General features: G+C 46.1%; 1 long non-coding RNA gene across 3 annotated transcripts; it reads left to right on the forward strand.

Moving 5' to 3' along the window:
* Positions 1–261: 261 nt before the first annotated feature.
* LOC124665809 lies at positions 262–5,691 on the forward strand. 3 transcript variants are annotated; one of them, XR_006990696.1, is made up of 7 exons: positions 262–560; positions 855–1,008; positions 1,628–1,866; positions 2,638–2,896; positions 4,184–4,331; positions 4,916–4,971; positions 5,152–5,691. It is a non-coding gene; the product is annotated as an uncharacterized LOC124665809 (long non-coding RNA). The 3 variants fall into 3 exon arrangements; XR_006990694.1 differs by having other exon boundaries at positions 4,184–4,971; XR_006990695.1 differs by having other exon boundaries at positions 262–526; positions 4,184–4,971.
* Positions 5,692–21,434: the final 15,743 nt, after the last annotated feature.

Below are 21,434 nucleotides of genomic sequence, written 5' to 3' on the forward strand. Positions count from 1 at the left end.
ATGCGCTTTCTCCCTCGTCTGTAGAGATCATAACTTTCCATGTCCATAACTTCTCTTCCGTGATGTTTTGTCTTATGTTGTTGCCTTGTACCTTTGAATTTCAATTGATAAATAAAACCTCTTTTTTCTTGCAGACCAGATGGACCGGCGAAAAAGTTCAGGCCTGCTCTTAGAATGTGGGTGAAACTAATTAATGCTATAGAAGAATCTGTTTAGTGCTTGTTTATGTTCAAGGCAACATGAACATTTACTTTCGTTCAAATGTGATGAGGATAAGATAGCTCTTCTTCCAGAACGACTAGGTGAATCAGCAGCCGATGGTTGTGGAGAAGAGGATGGAGCCTTGTGGCGAGAGAAGAGGCTTGTCCAAGGAGAAATTGTTGAAAACGGGAAAAAGAAGATTGAGAATCTGCTCGACTCGATTTTTTTTTGGATATGTCAAAGTCTTACATGCTTGGTACACAAGACATGACCGAAGCAAAATACAAGAAGTGGGAGAAGGAACCCGCAACACATGTCTGGGATGGTGAGCTCATCTCCTGGCTTTATTCGTTTCATTGGTGAGTAGTAATGGCGTAAAGCTTTTGTGAAATATAGGCAAATCCACATTTCATAAAATGGTTGTATCAATGTATTGTCCTATCTCACAATCAACTTTGAGTGCACATGTGAAATTAATTTACTTAAGGATTTTGGCGTTTGTTAGATATCCATCCAGTGTTTCTGATCTCTATTGGCTTTATCTATTCTTGCATGGATCTTGCAGTATAATTTTATTACTTGACTGTTTAATGAGTAATCGCCAAGCTTATCACCTTAGCTCTTACTGATGCTTTTCCCTCTGTTTGGCGTAGGTGTCTAAGGTAGTGTTACCAGAGCAGTATGCCCCTGATGTGGCCTGGATGCAGCCTTGTCCGCCAGATCCCGGCGTCATGCTTTTTTGATGGGAGTATGTACTGAACAAGATTAGTAGTGCCAGGGGCATCCATTGTTCAGGTGCAGCAGAAGGTGTGTGGTCTTTGATTACCTAGGATGGAATGCTTTTCTGATGGGAGTATGTGTGCTAAACAAGATAAGCATCGGATATTTTTAAGACATTTTCTACAGATGTCTTGAAGCTTAGAATTATCGAGGCCCTTGAATCAACATGGAGCTTTGATCTTATCAGTTATCCTTAGGTCCCTTGTTGGCTGTTAGCTCAAATATTATTTTGAGCTTGCTATAACTAAGGGTTTCAAGGGTTCATCTAGTTTCATATGTTGCACATTTCCTACTTTTACTCTAGCTCTTGTCAGTACTATGCGTGCTCTGCTATTTTCAAAGTCGAATCAACTTCGGCATCAACTGTCATATGCAGCTACTTTTGTTAGTGATGTCAGCTGTGAAACTAATCCATCTGATCCAGGCTGACAAATTAATATTAGCATCTAACTTAATCAACTGAGAAACTTCAAAGTTTATAAGGAGTAAGTTAGGTACCAATAATTTGAGGTATTTGGATGAATCTAAAACTTGGAACTGTCTGTTTATGTGCTACCTTCTGTTGCTCATGTCTTGCACTTTATTTTTCCGAACATAATTTTATTTTGTTATTAATGCCTAACTTTTACCCGCGATGCTATTTCAGGTTTCTTGTCTGTCATGGGCATGCAACGACGAGAAGGTGAAAAGGAAGGTTAGGAAACCGAAGCCCAAGAAACTCATTGGACAACAACGAACCTCAGGACAATGGTAGTGTGTTTCCAGTGAAGCTGCCACGCCACATGTCCTTATGCTCAGGCCTTCCTACAACACGGACTAGCAACCGAGGGGACGGCCCTAGTTTAATGTTGTCTGGCTTCATTGACGTGCTTCTACCATTAGAAGGTATAAATCCTTGTTCTCGTAGGTCAGTTGTGACTCTGTAGTTTGATTTTGTTCTCAGTGACATAGTTTAATTTATCTTCTTATGAAATATCCTAGCATTTCCAGAAGCATCCATAGTTCAAAATAACTTTTCCAATTGTCATAGTTTAATTTCTCTTCACATAAATTTTCCATTTTTTAAAATAAGTGGATGATCTGAATTGGCGATATTGTAGTGCTTAAATCAACAATATAGCATCAACATCACCCAAACGGTTGATATTATTGTTGCTGTCAAAATAATTCTCCCTCCATACCGGTTTACTGGGCTCATTGTGAAATTAGGAAAGTCCCAATACGCTTGGCTTGGTTAGTAGTAATGTCCGATTAATTAGGCAGCAAGGATTGGTCAATTCTGTTGCGTGCAAAAGGCCCACCATGATTGACGTGGGTGATTGACCGTTGTTTCTTATCCCTTCAATTATTGCCCAAACCATGAGGGATCGTTTGGCTGAAAAAATTCACTGGAAATTTATCTAGACCTATCGCTCACCTTGTTTGCAACGCACTCTCTAATAAGCCTATTAAACCGCCATAGAGGGAGTAGTAATTTTTCCAAGTTAAAAGAAACTGATGTCCATGAACAATGAATTTTATTTATCTTTATATTTATTTCTTGGCTGGGTAAAGTGGCATGGTGTATTCATTTCTTCAGATTCAGATTATCACTATTAGAAAGGCATATTACATGAATTGCTTGTTCACATGTAATTCGGGTTTGGTACATCACAGGAAAGGATGAAGAGAAAAAGGCAGAGCAGATCGTTCCAAGTTGTACAATCCTGCCAGGTTTTTTTCATCTCTAGCTTTAGAGGTTGTGTGGTTGATTGGGCCCCAGGCTTGGACCACTTCCTCAGGTTGGCAGTGGTGATGTTCAGCCTAGGCTTCATGCTCTTCTGTGAACTATTAGTTCACCTTCTGTTTGCTGTCTCACATGTGCTTTGTGCTTGGCAGTGATGTACTGATGTTCGCCTGAGCTACATAATCTCCGGTGAGCTACTGGTGCATCTTCAGTTCAATGGCATACTTTTTCTTAGTCGATCATGTCTTAATTTCCACGAACAAATTCTATACTAGGTATGTGCCTTATGCCATCTGTGATGTAGCGATGTGGTGTTTCATTTCATGTTTTGGTACGCGCAAGTGTGGTGAAAGACTTCCTAGTGACGTCACTGAAGTTTTAGGTTGCTGCATTGTCGTGCCTAAACATAGTTGCTATCTAGCTGTGTGTTGTGTAGTGTTTCTTCAGGCTGAGGTCCGGATGGTCTATCAAGTTGCTGGATAATTATTCCATGAAATTTGTTACAGTGGTAGCTTTATTTTCATCTGAATTTGGTGACGGTATCACTTGGTAATAGATCAACCATGAAATTCCACAGAAGTGACTTATTCCGGTTGTGAGCAGCTCCTCTGGACAATAGTTTTTGAGCTAGATGCAAGTACCTTGTGTCTCACATTTTGCCGCTACTTTAGTCCCCTTTTCACCGATACATTCGACACTATAGGACCTAATTAGTTATGTGTAAACGCTTTTGTCAGTTTGCTTATTTGTTGATATGCTTGTGCTGCATGGCGTTGGGCAAGTCATGTTCTTTGTACATATGTTGCAGTATGAGGCTGTCGTTTATTTGTTCAATGCCATGCTCAAGCAATATGTTTTGATTGAAAACTTGTGTGTTGTTTATACCTTCATTTGCTGTGTCACTCTTATCATTCACTATGCCTTTTCATCTATCCTGGAAGTGATAGCATAATATATGTCGACATTTTTCGTGCAGCTCATTATCAACGACATTTAAGAAATCTTATCTGTTTTTTTTTCGAGAAAATGCAAAGGACTCTTTGCGTTTCATTTCATTGAAAAGATAGGGGAAACAAGTTTACAAGCCTCCTAGGAGTTGGGTTACAGATGATAGCCAAAAGAAAGCCTAGTGTACATCCCAGGTTGTTGGCAGAACGACGCCAAGCCCGGTGGCGCCCGCCTGTGCCCAGAGCCTAGCCTCGCACTGGATGTCACGCACAAGGTCGGCGACCGAAGGCCGCCCTCGCTCGAAAACGCAGCTGTTCCTGTTCCGTGTATGTCGCGTGCCCAGTTGTGCCCGAGCATGCCGTCTGCCACCGTCCTTCCTTTTCTTCTTCGCTTGGGGACACACGCATAGAGCTGTGGCGTGATCTCGCTAATGGAGCGGCCGCCAAGCCATCTGTCCTCCCAAAACAGGGCATTGAGCCCGTTCCCCACAGTCATCTTATCTGATTATCTGTCGATTTCTTCGTGCAGCTTGTCATTGAGGAGATCTTTTGAGACCTCTAGTGTTGTGACCTGATTGGAAGATCACTGCCAGGGCTGGGAGGCCGACTATCCTCCTCCCCGGTGCAAACTTGTCACAGTGGCACCACGTCGACATGTTGTCCAAGCGTCCACTCTGGTAAGAACAACTCGTTTCTCTAATCACCGGTTTCCCAAGCGATGCATACACATGTGTCCTTCTTGCTGAGTTGAGATGGTGGATACATGGATGACCAAGTCCAGAGATCTTCAAGCATGTTTTAAAAATGCCCAATGGCTAGTTTTGTACAAAGTTAAACTGATCTATTTATCAATTTGTAAAATGCATTATGTATTGCAGAGAGACTCTTCTTGCATATATATCCGTGCAGTTTTTTCAATCGTTAGTAGTACTTTCACCAATTATGTTCAAGCTATTAGGTGTCCCCAAGTCTGGGATCATGGGGAAATTATGAGGTATGGTTTGCTTCTGGAAACTATGTTCGACACGTTTAGCAAGATCCAGTGTTGTTTGAGCACAAAGTGGACTAATGTCTGGCTGGTCTGGTTTTTTCTTTGAATAAAGCAATGATCTATAAGCATGAAGATTATTTTTGCATGTTGGGTTTGATGCAACATTCTGATGACTATTGCATGCCTTTGCAGTTACGTGGAAATTCATGGAAATTCAATTCGATTAAGTTTATTCAACTACTAAAATATTCAAGTCTTTGTGGACAGCAGCTTCAACCATTTGCCCATGGATTTCACGAATTGTGTTGAGATCTTGTACAACATCGGTGAGTCATCTAGACGTTTGTACATTGTTGTGTTGCTTAAAACTTCTTTCTAGGAAAATACTGTTACTTATTATGAAACTGGGATGTTATGAGTTTGGTTGAAATGCTTGCATGTGTGAAATTGCACACCGATACTAGTTGCCATGTAAGTAACTGGAAATCCTTCTTGTGTTGCTGCAGTGGACACAATGAAGGCAGGGCAACCTGTGGAGCCGAAGAACGCAAAGGTGGGCATGTAAATGCGCCTGGTGGCTGGGCATAGTCGAGATCCTGTTGTCGGAGAGCTGAAGGCGACGGAGGCTACATCCTATCACTGATGGAGTTGGAGCCAGGGACCATGGCAAGGTGAGAAGAGGGTCTGTGTAGGAAGGAAGGAAGTGGTACCTTTTCATTTTGGCTTGTGTGTTAGATGTTGTTGCTAACACTGGATTAATTATTGTTATTATTGTGTAGACCCCGGTGGTGTTGCCTGTAATCAAAAATAGTCCATCGGCTATTGCCGTGGTGAGGTGGTTTTTTTTACTAGATACTTAGCTTAGCGACACTTTGTTCCCTTTTTGTTGTACTGTTTGCTGATGAAAACTGTATGCTGGGAGGAGTCATTCTTGTCTTGTCGGTATTAGAGAAATTTGCTTTAGGTTTACTCATTTTTATCTAGTAGCTGGTTGCTTCATGTTTACCGTGTATGTATGTTGTGAACCAAACGCGAGGCACTGAATAAATTTGGATACATATTCAAGTTGGAACTTTTTACTATTGCATAGTGTATGTTGTGAGGAATCTTTGTTTGAAAGTTTGCTGGTTTTAGAAATTTCTCCACCTTTTATACATATCCAAGTTGTTTATGCTGAGAGGAAGTTTTACAAATTTCTCCACCTCTTATTCATGTCCAAATTGTTTATGTTAAAGCTCTATTTACACTAGTAGTAAATTATTATTTTTCTTTCCTGGACCAAGAAGCCGCACCAGCCAAATCCTGACAAGGTTGTTTAGAACCTCGGGCTTTCAAAAGTGTTCAGATATTGGAATCATGTGGTTGGTGTTTGCAACTGTGCTCTGTGGATCGACCGATCGAAAAGCTGTGTTATACATGGATTTTAAATAAAACTTAGTAGGTAGAGTGAACTATAAAATTAAAACATACCCCTCCATTCCCATGGAAAATGAGTATATTTCTGTCTCTAGAATTAAGGGAGGCATGCAAGATGATTTCAGGGCCGTTTGTTTCAAAACATGCGCCTATTTAATTGCTACCCTTTCCTCTTATTTATCTCATTAATTCCTCTATTTAATTGCTACCCTTTCCTCTTATTTCTCTCCTTAACTCCTCGCTAGAATTAAGGGAGACATGCGCCAGACTTCTTGATTCTCTCTTGAGCCAAGCTTATTGTGTGGCTGTCCTTGAATCTGGCGGTAGCTAAATAACTACACAAGGATTTAGGAGGGGTAAACAAGGTTTAACCCGCCATGTTCTTTGTTTAAAAATCGAAAAGAGATTTACATCTTATTCAAAGAAACGGAGGGAGTATGTCATGTTTTTCCAATTGGTACTAATCTTCTACAAAACAAAATAGTACTCCGTTCGAGCCTGCGCGCGGGATACCGATTCCTACCCATAGTAGGGTGAAAAGACTAGAATCACAAGGGGTGATTCACTTCCTCACGTCCAGTAAAGTACTAGTATATCACATAGGGTATGGTGTTCTGACTTTATTGGTAGTGATTCCCGGAGATTTACTCTGTAATCAGTTAATAGTAGGGAAAGGGGCCGCCATGCATGTGCATTTAATTCGTGAACGTTTTGGCTTCCACATCCACCATGTCATCCGTATGCAATAAATTCTCCATCTTCCCCAGCAATCAACGAGGAAAACATAGGTATGAAATTTAGTCTTCTTCCCGCCCACCTTTCTTCCCTCCACAAAATTCGAACCACTCCAAAACCTGTCAAATTGTACTCTATAAATATAAGATGGGGTTGAGCCAACGCGTGCGTCGTGTGTGACGACTTAGACTTTGACTCTTGCGATGCGATGCGATGCGAGGAGAGGAGAGATCGCTCTGCTCCGAGACTGGTTTGGTCCGAGACGAGGGATGGCGCCACGATAGTTGTTGACTTGATGGATGGCCGGCTTTTGTCAGCGGCGAGCTCTTGTGCGGATGTCCAACAGGTAACCATCCATCTTCCTTTTGTTCTGTTGTGCTAGCTGCTGTCAATCTATGTAGCTTCTTCTTGAGATGAAATGCTATGGATCGAGAACATCATCAGCTTCAGAAGCAGCATAGTTGATTCCCCATAAAAAAACGCTCCCAACATGATTAACATGTGCCTTATAGGCTCCCAGATAATGTACATGGATCACCCGATGAGTTCCAACAGCACAGCGCTCATCAACAGAGACATCAGCATAACCACCGTGCAGAGCAAGGGCAAGGCAAAGTGGATTGACTGACCAACTCTATATCCAGTCAGGACGCTCGCGCTGCGCCTCCTCCACCTCCACGCCGCAATCGATCACGTGTCCCATCCATTTTCTCCACCTCCTTGAGAACAACTCACGATCAGAGAGACCAGGCGGCGGCGGCGGCGGCCATGGAGGGAGAGGTGGGCAAGAGGGCGCTAGAGTGCATCCTCATGCCGGCCATGTTCGCCGCCAAGAACGTCAGGGCCCAGCGCGACCGCCTCCTGCAGCTCCGCCGCCGCCTGCAGCGGAGCCCCGGGTCCGTCTCCGTCCAGGACCTCGCCGCCGACCTCTTCAAGGTCTACTCCACGGGCCTCACGCACGGCGCCGGGTACCTCACCGGCTGCCTCGAGCTCGCCTACGACAACGACGCCGACCTCTCCTTCTGCGACCCCGCCTTCGCCTTCGTCCCCGACGAGCAGCTCTACGACACGCTCTTCGCGCGCGCACCGCCTCCGCCCGCGCCCCACCACCCAGACCGACGCCTTCGCCCGCCTCGAGGTCGCCTACTACGCCGTCAACCTCGCCCTGCGCTACCACGTCCCGCGCTGCGTCGAGTTTCTCGTCGGCGTCCACCCGCCCTCCGCCGCCGCCGCCGGCGGCAAGCCGGATGACCGCATGGTCGGCTACGCAGACGACACGCTCGCCGCCGCCACCGACCACATCTTCAAGACCCGCCTCGCCGGCATGCCCCGCCCCGACCCCGACGTCCCCAGGACCCGCCCCAGCTTGTTCAACCGTACCCTGGACCCGGCCGACGCCGCCGCCGCCGCCGACAACACTTGGGAGCCCCCTCAGGTGACCAGCAGCAAGGACCCGGACCAGGCGCTCAGCTACCTCCACCGCGCCTGCTCCCTCGCCAGCCTCGCCGTCAAGCACATCGACGCCGCCGTCGCCGTCATCTCCACCTTCCTCGACCCCAAGGACGTCGCCGAAACCGCCGAAATGGCCGACGAAGACGCCTACATCTCTGAGGTACCGTACTGGATTCGCTTGCTGCTACCAGATCTGTTCATCCGCATGAATGCTTCCATCAATCTGAATATCCAATTCATTCTCTTCACTTGATTCACTGCAGGACGGACCCTACCCATCAGATTAACCACCTCACTACTTCACCTGATCGAGGCTGTCAAGCGATTGCAGGGGTGGGATCCCATTACATTGTTGATTGAAGCCAAGCTCGTTTCATTTGTCTATGCTCTCTAGTTCATCCAACTTGCTACAATTTCTGTTCAATTGTCTCATCAGACTAATCTGATGCATGCTACTAGTATCTTTTTGAGGGAAATCTGCATGCTACTAGTTAATCTGCTGCATGCTACTAGTATCTTTTTTGAGAGAAATCTGCTGCTACTGTACTAATAAAGCCATATCTGCATCTTATCCGTGGACGACCGATTCGAATTGCAGCAAAAGCTGGAGAGTTTGGAGATGCTATGCTTTCCCTAGCTTGTCCCGGTTAACATTTCTTCGATCCACCGTGTGCAAAGCTGTGATGAAGTTGTTCACTTGTGGTGGCTCTCACCTCCTTTATATAGGATTAGGAGGGGTCTCCAATAGTTCCCAACTGAACTTAGCACGTAAGAAAATATAGGAGCAAACAGGGATGAAATTCGTGCAGAATCTTGTCAAATCTGAGCGTTTCCGCGACTAAAAGCCGTTGTACAATCTCGTTATAGTCACTGATCTTATTTAGTATTTTGGCTGCTATTTATTCGTACGAATTACAATATAGGAGTTGTTTGGCTTGTTGGATTTGAATTAATGAGGGGGTACAACACCATTGATTTCGAGCGTTATTATCTTGTGATGAAAATAATACTCCTTTCCACTCTTGAAATGGCAAAGCCTTGGTACCTGTAACTCGTTTGACGTGGGCATTACCCTTCGGGTAACTAATGTTGCCCTACCCTATATTTCCTAGTTGGAGGCCCATGAAGGCATTCGACGGCAAGATGGGCCGCCAAGGGAGACGCGGCGGAAGATTCCTTGAAGTGCAAGACACGAAAGGAACCGAACAAGGAAAGCTTAGAGATAGATCTACTGTAAACCCAGTCGTACTCGATTAGACCTCTTGAGACATGGCCTCCTATATATAGGCCAGGAGAGGGGCTGTCGAGTAACATAACCAATCTTAGCGATCTTAGCCAGCAGAAGCTTAAAGCTAGGTTAGCCTAGCGCTTAGCCAAACTCGACGAGATCTCAGCCGAACTATTCGGCACCCCCATCATAATCAAGAATAGACAGGCATGACGTAAGGGTTTTACCTCATCGAGGGCCCCGAACCTGGGTAAATTGCTCTCCCCGCTTGTCTGTGAACCGATGTCTCGTGTCAGCTTGCAGGATTCCACCAACCCTAAGCCCCTATCGGAGGGCATTGCCGAGGAGCACCCTCGACAATTGGCGCCGTCTGTGGGAAGCCTGTCGGCACAAGGCAGGTCATCGGCAGTACCAGTCACGTCCGCGGCGTTCTTGCTCGAATCACCGACACCAGCAGAGCCAAGAGACTCGACCCGCTGCGGGACCTTCGAGTTCGCGCCGCACCGCGAAATACTTCACCCGACACATACGAGATCGTCCAATATGGACGCTACTTTCGGCAGTGTCCGCTTCATCATCGACTCTGGAGGCTTTCTTCGCCTCCCTACGGACAGCGCATCTGACCCGAAGGTCGCGGCTTCGGAAGACGTTCCTCAAACAGCAGCCCTAAAAGTTCTGCCCGGGGGCATACAAGAGAGCAATCAAGGAGGTTTCAACATCATAACAGGACAGAGGAAAAGACGAAAGGGCTCACACCGTGAGGAGGAAGGCAGAACAGCAGTTCATCTTCGGCAGTTCGAGCAAGAATGCCACGACACATCATCAATCAGGGGCCACACTCGTTCTCCATACCTTTCGGCTATAGAGCAACTCAAGGCACCATGTTACCTCCACTCCTGCATTGATCCAAAGGATGGTCGGGAGAAGTCCAGTCATTTGTTGAGGAACTGTCGACACTTCCTAGAGATTCGGCAATTCTGTGATGATCTTAGAGCCGAAGCTATATCAAGAGTGCACATGATGGAGAAGAGGGCAAGGTCCTACGGCAGCCGAAGTATGTACCGAAACCGTACGAACCAATGGAAAAAGACGAGTATGTACCAGCCGAAGTATTCCCAGAGCCACGCGGACAGGTCAACATGATCCACAAAACCAGCTTTTCAAAGAGGGAAATCAAGAAGTTCTCGCGAGAAGTGAAGTATGCGGAAGTAGCTATGGTTGACACACCCGAATTCATCGACTGGTCGGAGCAAAGCATCTCCTTCAGCAGGGTAGACCACCCGAAAGCCGTCCCTAGACCAGGTCATGCGGCGCTTGTCCTTGAGGCGCAGATTGGGGGGTACAATATGAGCAAAGTGTTCATGGATGGAGGAAGTGGCTTGAACCTATTATTCGCCAACACCATGAGAGCAATGGGTCTAACGGTCGACATGCTAAAAGAGTCTGACACAGGGTTCCACGGCATTATACCGACTCGACCCGCTTATTCTCTTGGTAAAACATCATTGGATGTAGTCTTTGGTACGCCCAGCAATTTCAGAAAGGAGAGGATCGAGTTCGAAGTAGTCGACTGGGAATCTCAATATCACGCCATCCTCGGCAGACCCGCGTTTGCCAAATTCATGGCCGTGCCTCACTATCCATACCTAAAGCTGAAGATGCCAGGCAACAGTGGGACCCCAATAACCATTCATGGGAGCTTTGCTCGATCAGACACCTGCGATAGGGAGTTCCAGAAGATCGCTTCTAAGTTCGGTGCCAAGGAAGAACTCAACGCCATTGACGCTGCCACAGATCATACGCAACCACCAGCCGACAACCGAAACGTAAGATCCGATGAATTCAATGCTACAAAGGAAGCCAAGAAGCTGCAGGTGCATCCCACCGATCCAAAGAAAACGGTCAATACGTCGGCTGACCTTACGGTCGCATAGGAAGGCGCGCTCATCGAGTTCCTCCGTGAGCGCTGGGAGATATTTGCATGGGAACCATCCGACATGCCAGGTATCCCCAGGGAACTCGCTGAGCACGCCCTTAATGTTGATCCAACGGCCAAACCAGTGCAGCAGTCAATGCGCCGATTTTCCGAACCCAAGAGAAGAGCAATTGGCGAGGAAGACAATCGACTCCGTAAAGCAGGATTCGTTCGAGAGCTCAAAGAATCTGAGTGGGTGGCCAACCCTGTCATGGTGCCCAAAAAGGACACCACCGCTCTGCGTATGTGTATCGATTACACCAGCCTCAACAAACACTGTCCAAAGGACCACTTCCCGCTGCCCCGCATCGATCAGATAGTCGACTCCACAGCCGGATGTGATCGCCTCTCCTTCCTTGATGCGTACTCCGGATACAAACAGATCAAGCTGAAGAAAGAAGACCAGGAGCTAACCGCGTTCATCACCCCGCACGGCGTTTTTTGTTACAACGTCATGACCTTCGGGTTGAAAAACGCAGGAGCGACTTATCAACGTTGCATGCAGGCTTGCCTTGGAGAGCAGATCGGGAGGAACATCGAAGTCTACATCGACGACATCGTGGTGAAAACGAAGCACGTTGCTACTCTCGTTGATGACTTGCGGGAAACTTTCGACAACTTAGACAAGTATAAAATCAAGCTGAACCCCAAAAAATGCTTCTTCGGAGTACCAGGAGGACAAGTACTCGGGTACTTCATCTCTGCCAGAGGGATCGAAGCCAACCCCACGAAGATCAAAGCTATACTCGATATGGAGCCGCCGAAGAATCTGCACCAAGTGCAGCAACTGGCAGGACGACTAGCAGCGCTCAGCAGATTCATCGCCAAGCTGGGAGAAAAAGCTTTGCCCTTCTACAATTTGATGAAAAAATCAGAAAAGTTCGAGTGGACAAAGGAGGCCCAGGAATCCTTCGACAAGCTGAAGAAAATCTTGTCGACATCTCCAGTCCTTGTAACCCCCCGCGAGAAGGAAACACTGCTCATGTACATAGCCGCAACGGCCCAAGTCTTTAGCAGCGTCCTGGTCGTCGAAAGAGAAGAAACGGGGAGAGTTCACGGTGTACAGAGGCCCGTTTACTACCTGAGTGAGGTACTCACACCCGCAAGACAAAGGTATCCCCATCATCAGAAGCTGGCGTACGCAGTATGGAGGTCGGCCCGCAAGCTACGGCATTACTTCACAGAGCATCCGATTATCGTCGTAAGCGAAGCACCACTGAAAAGCATAATGACTAATCCGGAGGCCACAGGTCGAGTGTTCCAATGGGCCATCGAGTTAGCACCTCACGACATAACATACGTCAATCGAACAGCAGAAAAGTCCCAAATCCTCCCAGATTTCGTGGCAGATTGGATCCAATCACAGACACCAGCAGCACCCGACATGTCGGGGTCATGGGTAATGTACTTCGATGGGTCAAAACGGAGCACAGATGCAGGAGCAGGAGTGGTGCTGATATCACCGCAGGGAGATAAGATGAAGTATATACTACGTATGAACTTCTCTCTGCCGACGAACAACGAAGCAGAATACGAAGCGCTACTGCATGGGATGAAGATGGCCAAGGCGTGCGGGGCAACTCGTCTAGAGATCTATGGCGACTCAAACTTAGTGGTGCAGCAGTCGATGAACCTGTGCGACGCAGTCAGCGACAACATGATCGCCTATCGACAGCTGTATCAAAATATGGAAGCCAAATTCGAAGGATGCGAGCTCAAACACATCGGCAGAGCTAGCAATGAGGAAGCCGGCACTTTAGCAAACATCGGGTCCACGTGCTCCCCTATCCCGGACGGAGTGTTTTACGAGGTGATCACTCAGCGATCAATAATAGAAAAGACGTCGGCACCTCCAAAACCATCGGCTGATGAATTGGGGGCGAGTTCGCAGCAAGCTGCCGAAGAATCTCCCACTCCCCCTGCCGAACAAGTTCACCTCCTCGAGCCACTATGGACCAAGCCGTTCTTAGCGTATCTAGTGAGACAGGAGTTACCAGAGGATCCGGTAGAGGCGAGACGAATCGTTAGGCGGTCGAAAGCCTTCACCATAGTAAATGGTGAACTCTACAAGCGCAGCATTTCCGGCATTTTCCAAAGATGTATCGCCATTAACGATGGAAAAGCACTGTTGCAGGAGATACATGAAGGAACCTGCGGACATCACGCAGGAAGTAGGGCCCTCGTGGCGAAGGCCTTCAGGGCGGGATTTTACTGGCCAACAGCGGCGTCGGATGCTCGAGACCTGGTCATGAAATGCGATCCCTGCCAACGGTTTTCGCCAAAACCACACGCCCCGGCGACAGATTTGATGACGATACCACTAGCATGGCCCTTTGCTCAATGGGGACTCGACCAAGTTGGACCATTGCCAAGGTCATCACCTGGAGGACACACGTACTTACTGGTTGCAGTCGATAAGTTCACCAAGTGGGTCGAGGCAGTACCTGTACGGAATCAAAAAGCTAAAACAGCAGTCCAATTCTTCAAAGGGATAACCTGCCGATTCGGAATGCCTCACAGTATCGTCACAGACAACGGAACCAACTTTGACTCCAAAGAGTTTCGGAAATTTTGCAACGACGGAGGAATCAAACTGAAGTTTGCATCAGTGGCCATCCACAGACCAATGGCCAGGTGGAAAGAACCAACGGTCTCGTAGTGGATGGCATCAAGAAACGCCTTACAGGTGCGGCTGGAGCCTGGGTCGAAGAGTTACCATCCGTACTCTGGAGTTTGCGTACTACACCTAACAGGTCAACACAGTACACCCCGTTCTTCTTGGTGCACGGAGCTGAGGCGGTCCTGCCAGCCGACGTTCGGTTTGAAGCACCTCGAGTGTCAGCATACACGGAATCCTCTTCCAATATTGCACTACAGGACGCTGTAGACCTCCTCGACGAAGCACGAGACATTGCCTTGGCAAGAACGACGGTATACCAGCAGGCGTTGAGGAATTACCACAGCCGACGAATACGCAGTCGAAGCTTTAGGGTCGGGGATATGGTACTTCGGCTGAAGAAGGAGAGACCCTTGAAACTTGAATCTCCATGGGAAGAACCATACATCGTCACTGAAGTGATACCAGGAGGAGCCTATCGACTCAAGAACCCAGCCTCAGGAAAAGATGTTGAAAATCCATGGAACATCGCGCACCTGCGACGGTTCTATACATAGGATACGATTGTCTTTAATTATTCTACAACCCTTAAGGTCGCTTTTGCATTATGAATAAAAGTTCTAATCAGGTTTTCTACCTTTTTTCTTGCCCCAGGCCTTATCACACTACAAGAAAAGTTGCCATGGCCGACGAAGTTGAAGTCGCGCCGTGGTTGCTGGTGTACCATGGCCGACGATTTTGGTCCCTCCGTGGTGCATGTCAAAACTTTTTTTTTCTCGTTTTTGAGGCCACCTAGCCCGACGAAAGCGGCCAAAACGTCGCGTATGGTGGCCCGGGACGTGGTGCATCGCGAATTCTCGGGTTCGCCGGCCGAGTCAACGCAAATCCGCACCGCCGAGGGATGTAGGGCCCGGATGGCAGCCTCTCCGGCATTGTTTTTTTCTCGATCGCGCCATCTCGTTCAACGTTCTCCGATCGAGCCGTTTACGATGCAGGATCATGGGTCCCGCATGTCATCCTCTATGAACCAAAATTCTTTCTATTCTTGGATTTTTTTGACCCCCGATTTCCGGCTACTTCCTTTTTCTTTTGATCCCTTGCCGCCTTGGAAACGTTGAGACCGCTGCTGCTAAATGGGACCCGCATGTCATCCTCTATGTGCAATCAACTTTCTTTTCTTGGAGTTTTTTTTGGCACCTCATATTTGGTCACTTGCCTTTTTCTTTCGATCCCCTGCCGCCTCTCAAACGGTGATACCGCTGCCGCTAACTGGGACCCGCATGTCATCCTCTATGCACTATAAAACTTTCTTTTCTTGAATTATTTTTGGCACCTCATATTTGGTCACTTACCTTTTTCTTTCGATCCCCTGCCGCCTCTCAAACGGTGATACCGCTGCTGCTAAATGGGACCCGCATGTCATCCTCTATGTACTATAAAACTTTCTTTTCTTGGAGTTTTTTTGGCACCTCAAATTTGGTCACTTGCCTTTTTCTTTCGATCCCCTGCCGCCTCTCAAACGGTGATACCGCTGCTGCTAAATGGGACCCGCATGTCATCCTCTATGTACTATAAAACTTTCTTTTCTTGAATTATTTTTGGCACCTCATATTTGGTCACTTACCTTTTTCTTTCGATCTCATGCCACGTTTGAAACGTTGAGGAACCTGCAGGCTCATGGGACCCGCATGTCATCCTCTATGTACTATAAAAGTTCATTTTCTTGGTTTTTTTTTCACCCTCTGATTTTTGGCAATTTCTTTTTTCTTTTGATCCCCTGCCGCCTCTCAAACGGTGATACCGCTGCTGCTAAATCGGACCCGCATGTCATCCTCTATGTACTATAAAACTTTCTTTTCTTGAATTATTTTTGGCTTCTCATATTTTTTCACTTGCCTTTTTCTTTCGATCCCCTGCCGCCTCTCAAATGGTGATACCGCTGCTGCTAAATGGGACCCGCATGTCATCCTCTATGTACTATAAAACTTTCTTTTCTTGAATTATTTTTGGCTCCTGATATTTTTTCACTTGCCTTTTTCTTTCGATCTCATGCCACGTTTGAAACGTTGAGAGACCTGCTGGCTCATGGGACCCGCATGTCATCCTCTATGTGCTATAAAAGTTTCCTTTGTTGGATTTTTTTCACCCTCTCGATTTTTGGCTTGCCTTTTTCTTTTGATCCCCTGCCCCCTTTGAAACGTTGAGTAAGTCTGTTGGCTCAAGGGACCCGCATGTCATCCTCTATGTCCATCAACTTTCTTTTCTTGGATTTTTTTTCACCCCCTAATTACTAGCTACTTTCTTTTTCTTTTGATCTCAAGCCGCATTACAAACATTGAGACCGCTGCTGCAAAATGGGACCCACATGTCATCCTCTATGTACAATAAATCTTGGATTATTTTTGGCTCCCGATATTTGGTCACTTGCCTTTTTCTTTCGATCTCATGCCACCTTTGAAACGTTGAGTAAGCTGCTGGCTCATGGGTCCCGCATGTCATCCTCTACGAACAATAAAAGTTTCCTTTCTTGGAGTTATTTTTGACCCCTAATTTCTCGCTATTTGCCTTTTTCTTTTGATCCCCTGCCCCCTTTGAAACGATGAGGACGCTGTTGGCAGGTCGGTCCCACATGTCATCCTCTATGAACAATAAAAGTTTCCTTCGGTGGATTTATTTTTGACCCCTAATTAATTTACTGGCTATTTCCTTTTTTTCTTTTGATCCCCTGCCGCCTTGGAATTGTTGAGAATGCTGCTGCCTCATTTTTTTTTTGGTCCTGTGCCGCCTTGGAAACGTTGAGACCGCTGCTACGGGACCCGCATGTCATCCTCTATGTACAATAAAGTTTCTTTTCTTGGATTATTTTTGGCTCCTGATATTATGTCACTTGGCTTTTTCTTTCGATCTCATGCCGACTTTGAAACGTTGAGGATGCTGCTGCCTCATGGGTCCCGCATGTCATCCTCTCGGAACGATAAATGTTTTCTTTTCTTGTATTTTTTTACCAACTGATTTTTGGCTTTTTTTTATTTTCGATCCCCTGCCGCCTTTGAAACGTTGACGACGCTCGCTGGCTCATGGGTCCCCGATGTCGACCTCCCCGTACAAGAAACATGTGATATTTTATTTTGCAGACAATAAACGTTGTATTTCGCTCTGAGCTATTGCAAACGGATAAATTAAATCTTTATATCTACATAAACAAACTTATATGTTGAATCTCCTTGTTTTTTGTTTTTGCGAAGCATAGGACTTTCCTGTTTTTTTTTAGAAAAATTCGACCTTTCCTGTTTTGGAGTGGGCTGAAATTGTACGAGTCAAAAGGCCAAGCGAGGATAGTTCGAAGGCCCGGATGTCCAGATACAGCCCAATTGAAATCTTTCTTTTCTTGGATTTTTTTCACACCCCGGTTTCCGGCTACTTCATTTTTCTTTCGGTCCTGTGCCGCCTTGGAAGCGTTGAGACCGCTGCTATAAAATGGGACCCGCATGTCATCCTCTATGTACAATAAAGTTTCTTTCTTGGATTATTTTTGGCTCCCGATATTATGTCACTTGCCTTTTTCTTTCAATCTCATGCCGACTTTGAAACGTTGAGGAAGCCGCTGGCTCATGGGTCCCGCATGTCATCCTCTATGAACAATAAAAGTTTCCTTTGTTGGATTTATTTTTTTCCCCTAATTTCCGGCTATTTGCCTTTTTCTTTTGATCCCCTGCCCCCTTTGAAACGATGACGACGCAGCTGGCAAGTCGGTCCCACATGTCATCCTCTATGAACAATAAAAGTTTCCTTTGATGGATTTATTTTTGACCCTAATTAATTTCTGGCTATTTCCTTTTTTTCTTTTGATCCCCTGCCGCCTTGAAATAGTTGAGGATGCTGCTGCCTCATGGGTCCCGCATGTCATCCTCTCATAAAGGTAAATGTTTCTTTTCTTGAATTTGTTTACCAACTGATTTTTGGCTTATTTTTCTTTCGATCTCCTGCCACCTTTAAAACGTTGACGACGCTCGCTCGGCTCATGGGTCCCCAATGTCAGCCTCCCCATACTCGCAAATCCTCTTTCCGCAAAGGTTGTATTTCTAGATAGATAAGGTGGATTCGAATCTGCCATGGTTCGAGCAGCTCGGGTAAGCGTTCTTTCACCGATTAATGGAAGTAGTGTATAGCAAGGTCAAGACATGTGGCTCGGTGTAATGAATCTATTTGAATCATGTTGTGGGTTCAATCCGATAGTTCTCTAACAGGTCAGCCAAAATAGAAATTAAGTTTTTTTCTAAAACGGAAATGCAAATTAAGATGAACACAAACATTAGTTATCATAATAGCTGATCATACATACATACTTGCTAAGAGCAAAAGCTTGCCGGAGTTTTACCACCCATACAATTAATTAGCAGTTCAGATAAGATAACCTTATATAAGTATAACTACAAATGCATTTGCTAAGGGCTCATGGGGCAACAGAACTAGACAACCGCGAACTTTATGACCAGCATGTCACAGCGGCATCGAAAGATCTTGACCTTCAACTTTGATCCAATGCGAAGTTTGGCACCGTCAATGAACTTTTTCCACCTGGAAGTAACAACCAAGCGGCCATCTGTGGGACCGACGGAGTACCGTCCCTCCACGGTGAGACCTTCACTCTCCATGACGAGGGAAATCTTGCCCCTTCGGCCAGCATTGAGATCCTTGGCGATACTTTTAGGCAATTTCTGATTCAAAGCAAGAGATACCACCAAAAATTAGTCAATGGCACCAATGCACTGAACCATGTGAGACTTTGAGCATAGAAGACATCAAGATAAGAGCAGTTATGCTGTCATATACTCACGAACATAGCCTTCAGATGCATCCTGGTCACCACACGGGTGGCCACAGCAATGAGCTGAGACCTCGGTGATCTGGCTGGGGCAGGTGCAGGAGCCTCGGGCCGGTACACGAGCCGGTGCCGATGCAGGAGACTCGCCGGGCGAGGTGCGTAAACGGTGCCTCTAGAGGAACCGGTGCCGATGCAGGAGACTGCTGGGCAGGTGCGGTGAACGGTGCAGCTAGAGGAACCAAGTGCTGATGCGAGGAGCCCGCTGGGCGGGTGTAGTATATGGGGCCTCTACAGGAACCAATGCCGATGTAGGGGACTAGCTGGGTAGATGCGATGAACGGAGCTGGTACGAGAACCGGTGCCGATGCGAGGAGAGTGGGAAGCCGGTGCCGGTGCTGGTGTGGTTGCCCTTTGTGACATCCGCTCATGTTCCATCAGGGGATCTGCAGCTTTGATCATGTTAAACCCAGCAAGCTAGAACGGAGGGAATGGTTTAGAACAACTGCTCGGAACAGTTATCAAAAGATATGAGTAGAAAAAAGTTACATATTATATATTTGGAAGTGTCTCCAACTCTGTAAGGCGTTACGTATATCTGCCCGTTTGAGTTTCTGATCCTCAGCTCGTCGCCCTTCTTCAGACCGTAGTCAAAAGCAAACTTTCTCCAATCATGTCCATACAAATATGTGATGGCCTGCGTCTTGTAGACATACACCTCATAGACCGTGTAGGTGTTCATCAATTTGCCATTGCCATGCATAGTGAAAGACCCTTCATGCGGACACATCCGGTTAATCATAGGACGAAGTTCATAAGGTACGATCCGCATGTGAAAATTGATACAAATGTAAGAAGCAGGAAGACTAAAAACAAGACTTTACTATATGCCAATTCATGCTAAACCACCGAGAATACATACCTGTAACTCGTGAAGGAGCTACTAGAAAGGTAGATAGAGCCATAGGAGGTGTTATATGCGGGGTATGTACATGGGCCCGCCATATTCCCGCAAGCTCGGCATCGGGATGGTGAAGGAAACATGGGAGGTACTACCGGTGCGTAGCGCTGAATGTAAGTGGAAGAATTAGGTTGTGTAAAGTGCATAGTTCAGAGCAATGCAAATGTTGACAAGCGAGTGCATAACACTATGTTACAAACTGAACAGTGAAAAATTAGTGTATGATGAATATAAGCATGCTAATTTGATGTTTCCGAATTCCAAAAAGCATTAGACAGAGCCGGTGATAATATCAGACATAAATCATGGCATGTATATGTGGCTTAAGAAAATATACCCGAACCCTTGGATGGTTACGGCCCGGCTGGTCCTTGGACTTGAGCTTATATAAGCATCCGAAGGTGGGGCTGACGAGTAACTTGGTGGCAGCCTCTGCAGATGCCTCATCAGCAGCAGTTGCAATCCTTTTGACCAATGAAGGGTTAGCAGTTTCAGTCTGCATATGAAAATTGAAGAGCAACAGACATCAACAGTGATATATAAAATGAATCTATGAGACACTGATGCATATAGTGCTGGATGTAAGTGTAAGAATAGGTGTGTGTGTGTTTCTGAACTATTGGTAAGCATTAGACAAAGCCGGCAATAAACAGACAAAAATCAAATCATGTATGAGGATTAAGAAAATATACCTGCTTACTTGAAAAGGGTACCACCCAGCTGGCCCGTGGCCTTGTGCTTGAGGAGGTTTTCAGAAGATGGTGGCGGCACCATCGTCTTCACAGCAGCCTCATCAGGATCATTTTTTATCCATTTGAGTAGAGGCACAGAAGTTTCATCCTGCATATGAATAGCAACAGAACTCATCATTGATATTTAATAAATCTATGAGATAGACTGATGCAAATAGTGCGGGTGTAAGTGGAAGAATAGGGTTGTGCATAGAGAACAGTTGACAATAATGCAAATGATTACAAAAGAAGCCAATGGAAATCAACAGTTTATATACTGGATGAGACAGACTGAAAAGTGAAAAATTAGTGTATGATGATTGTAAGCAAACGCAGTGTTTCTGAACTTTTGGTAAGCATTAGACAAAGCCAACAGTAATTAAACAGATACTAATGAAATCATGTATGTGGATTAAGAAAATATACCAGATTCATTAAAAGGTCACCACCCAGCTGGCCCATGGCCTCGTGCTTGTAGAGGTTTTCGGAAGATGGTGCCGGCACCATCGTCCTCACAGCAGCCTCATTTTGCATCCACTTGAGTAAAGGCGCAGCAGTTTCAGCCTGCATAAGAATGGGAACAGATCTCAGCAGTGATATTGAATGACTCTGAGACAGACTGATGCATATAGTGCTGGATGTAAGTGGAAGGGTATGGCCGTGTATGGACAACAGTTCACAACAATGCAAGGGTGTGTTCGGTTCTGAAACAACGTGGAATGGAATGGAATGGTTCCATTTCAGAGGAATGGAATGGTTAAATTTTTGTTCGGTTGGGATAAATGGAGAGCGAGAAGAGATCGAGGTTAAACTAACCATTTGTCTCAAAATTGTAATTAACAATTGCAAATG

The sequence above is a fragment of the Lolium rigidum genome, chromosome 6 (assembly GCF_022539505.1).
Source record: "Lolium rigidum isolate FL_2022 chromosome 6, APGP_CSIRO_Lrig_0.1, whole genome shotgun sequence".
NCBI classification, from domain to species: Eukaryota; Viridiplantae; Streptophyta; class Magnoliopsida; order Poales; family Poaceae; genus Lolium; species Lolium rigidum.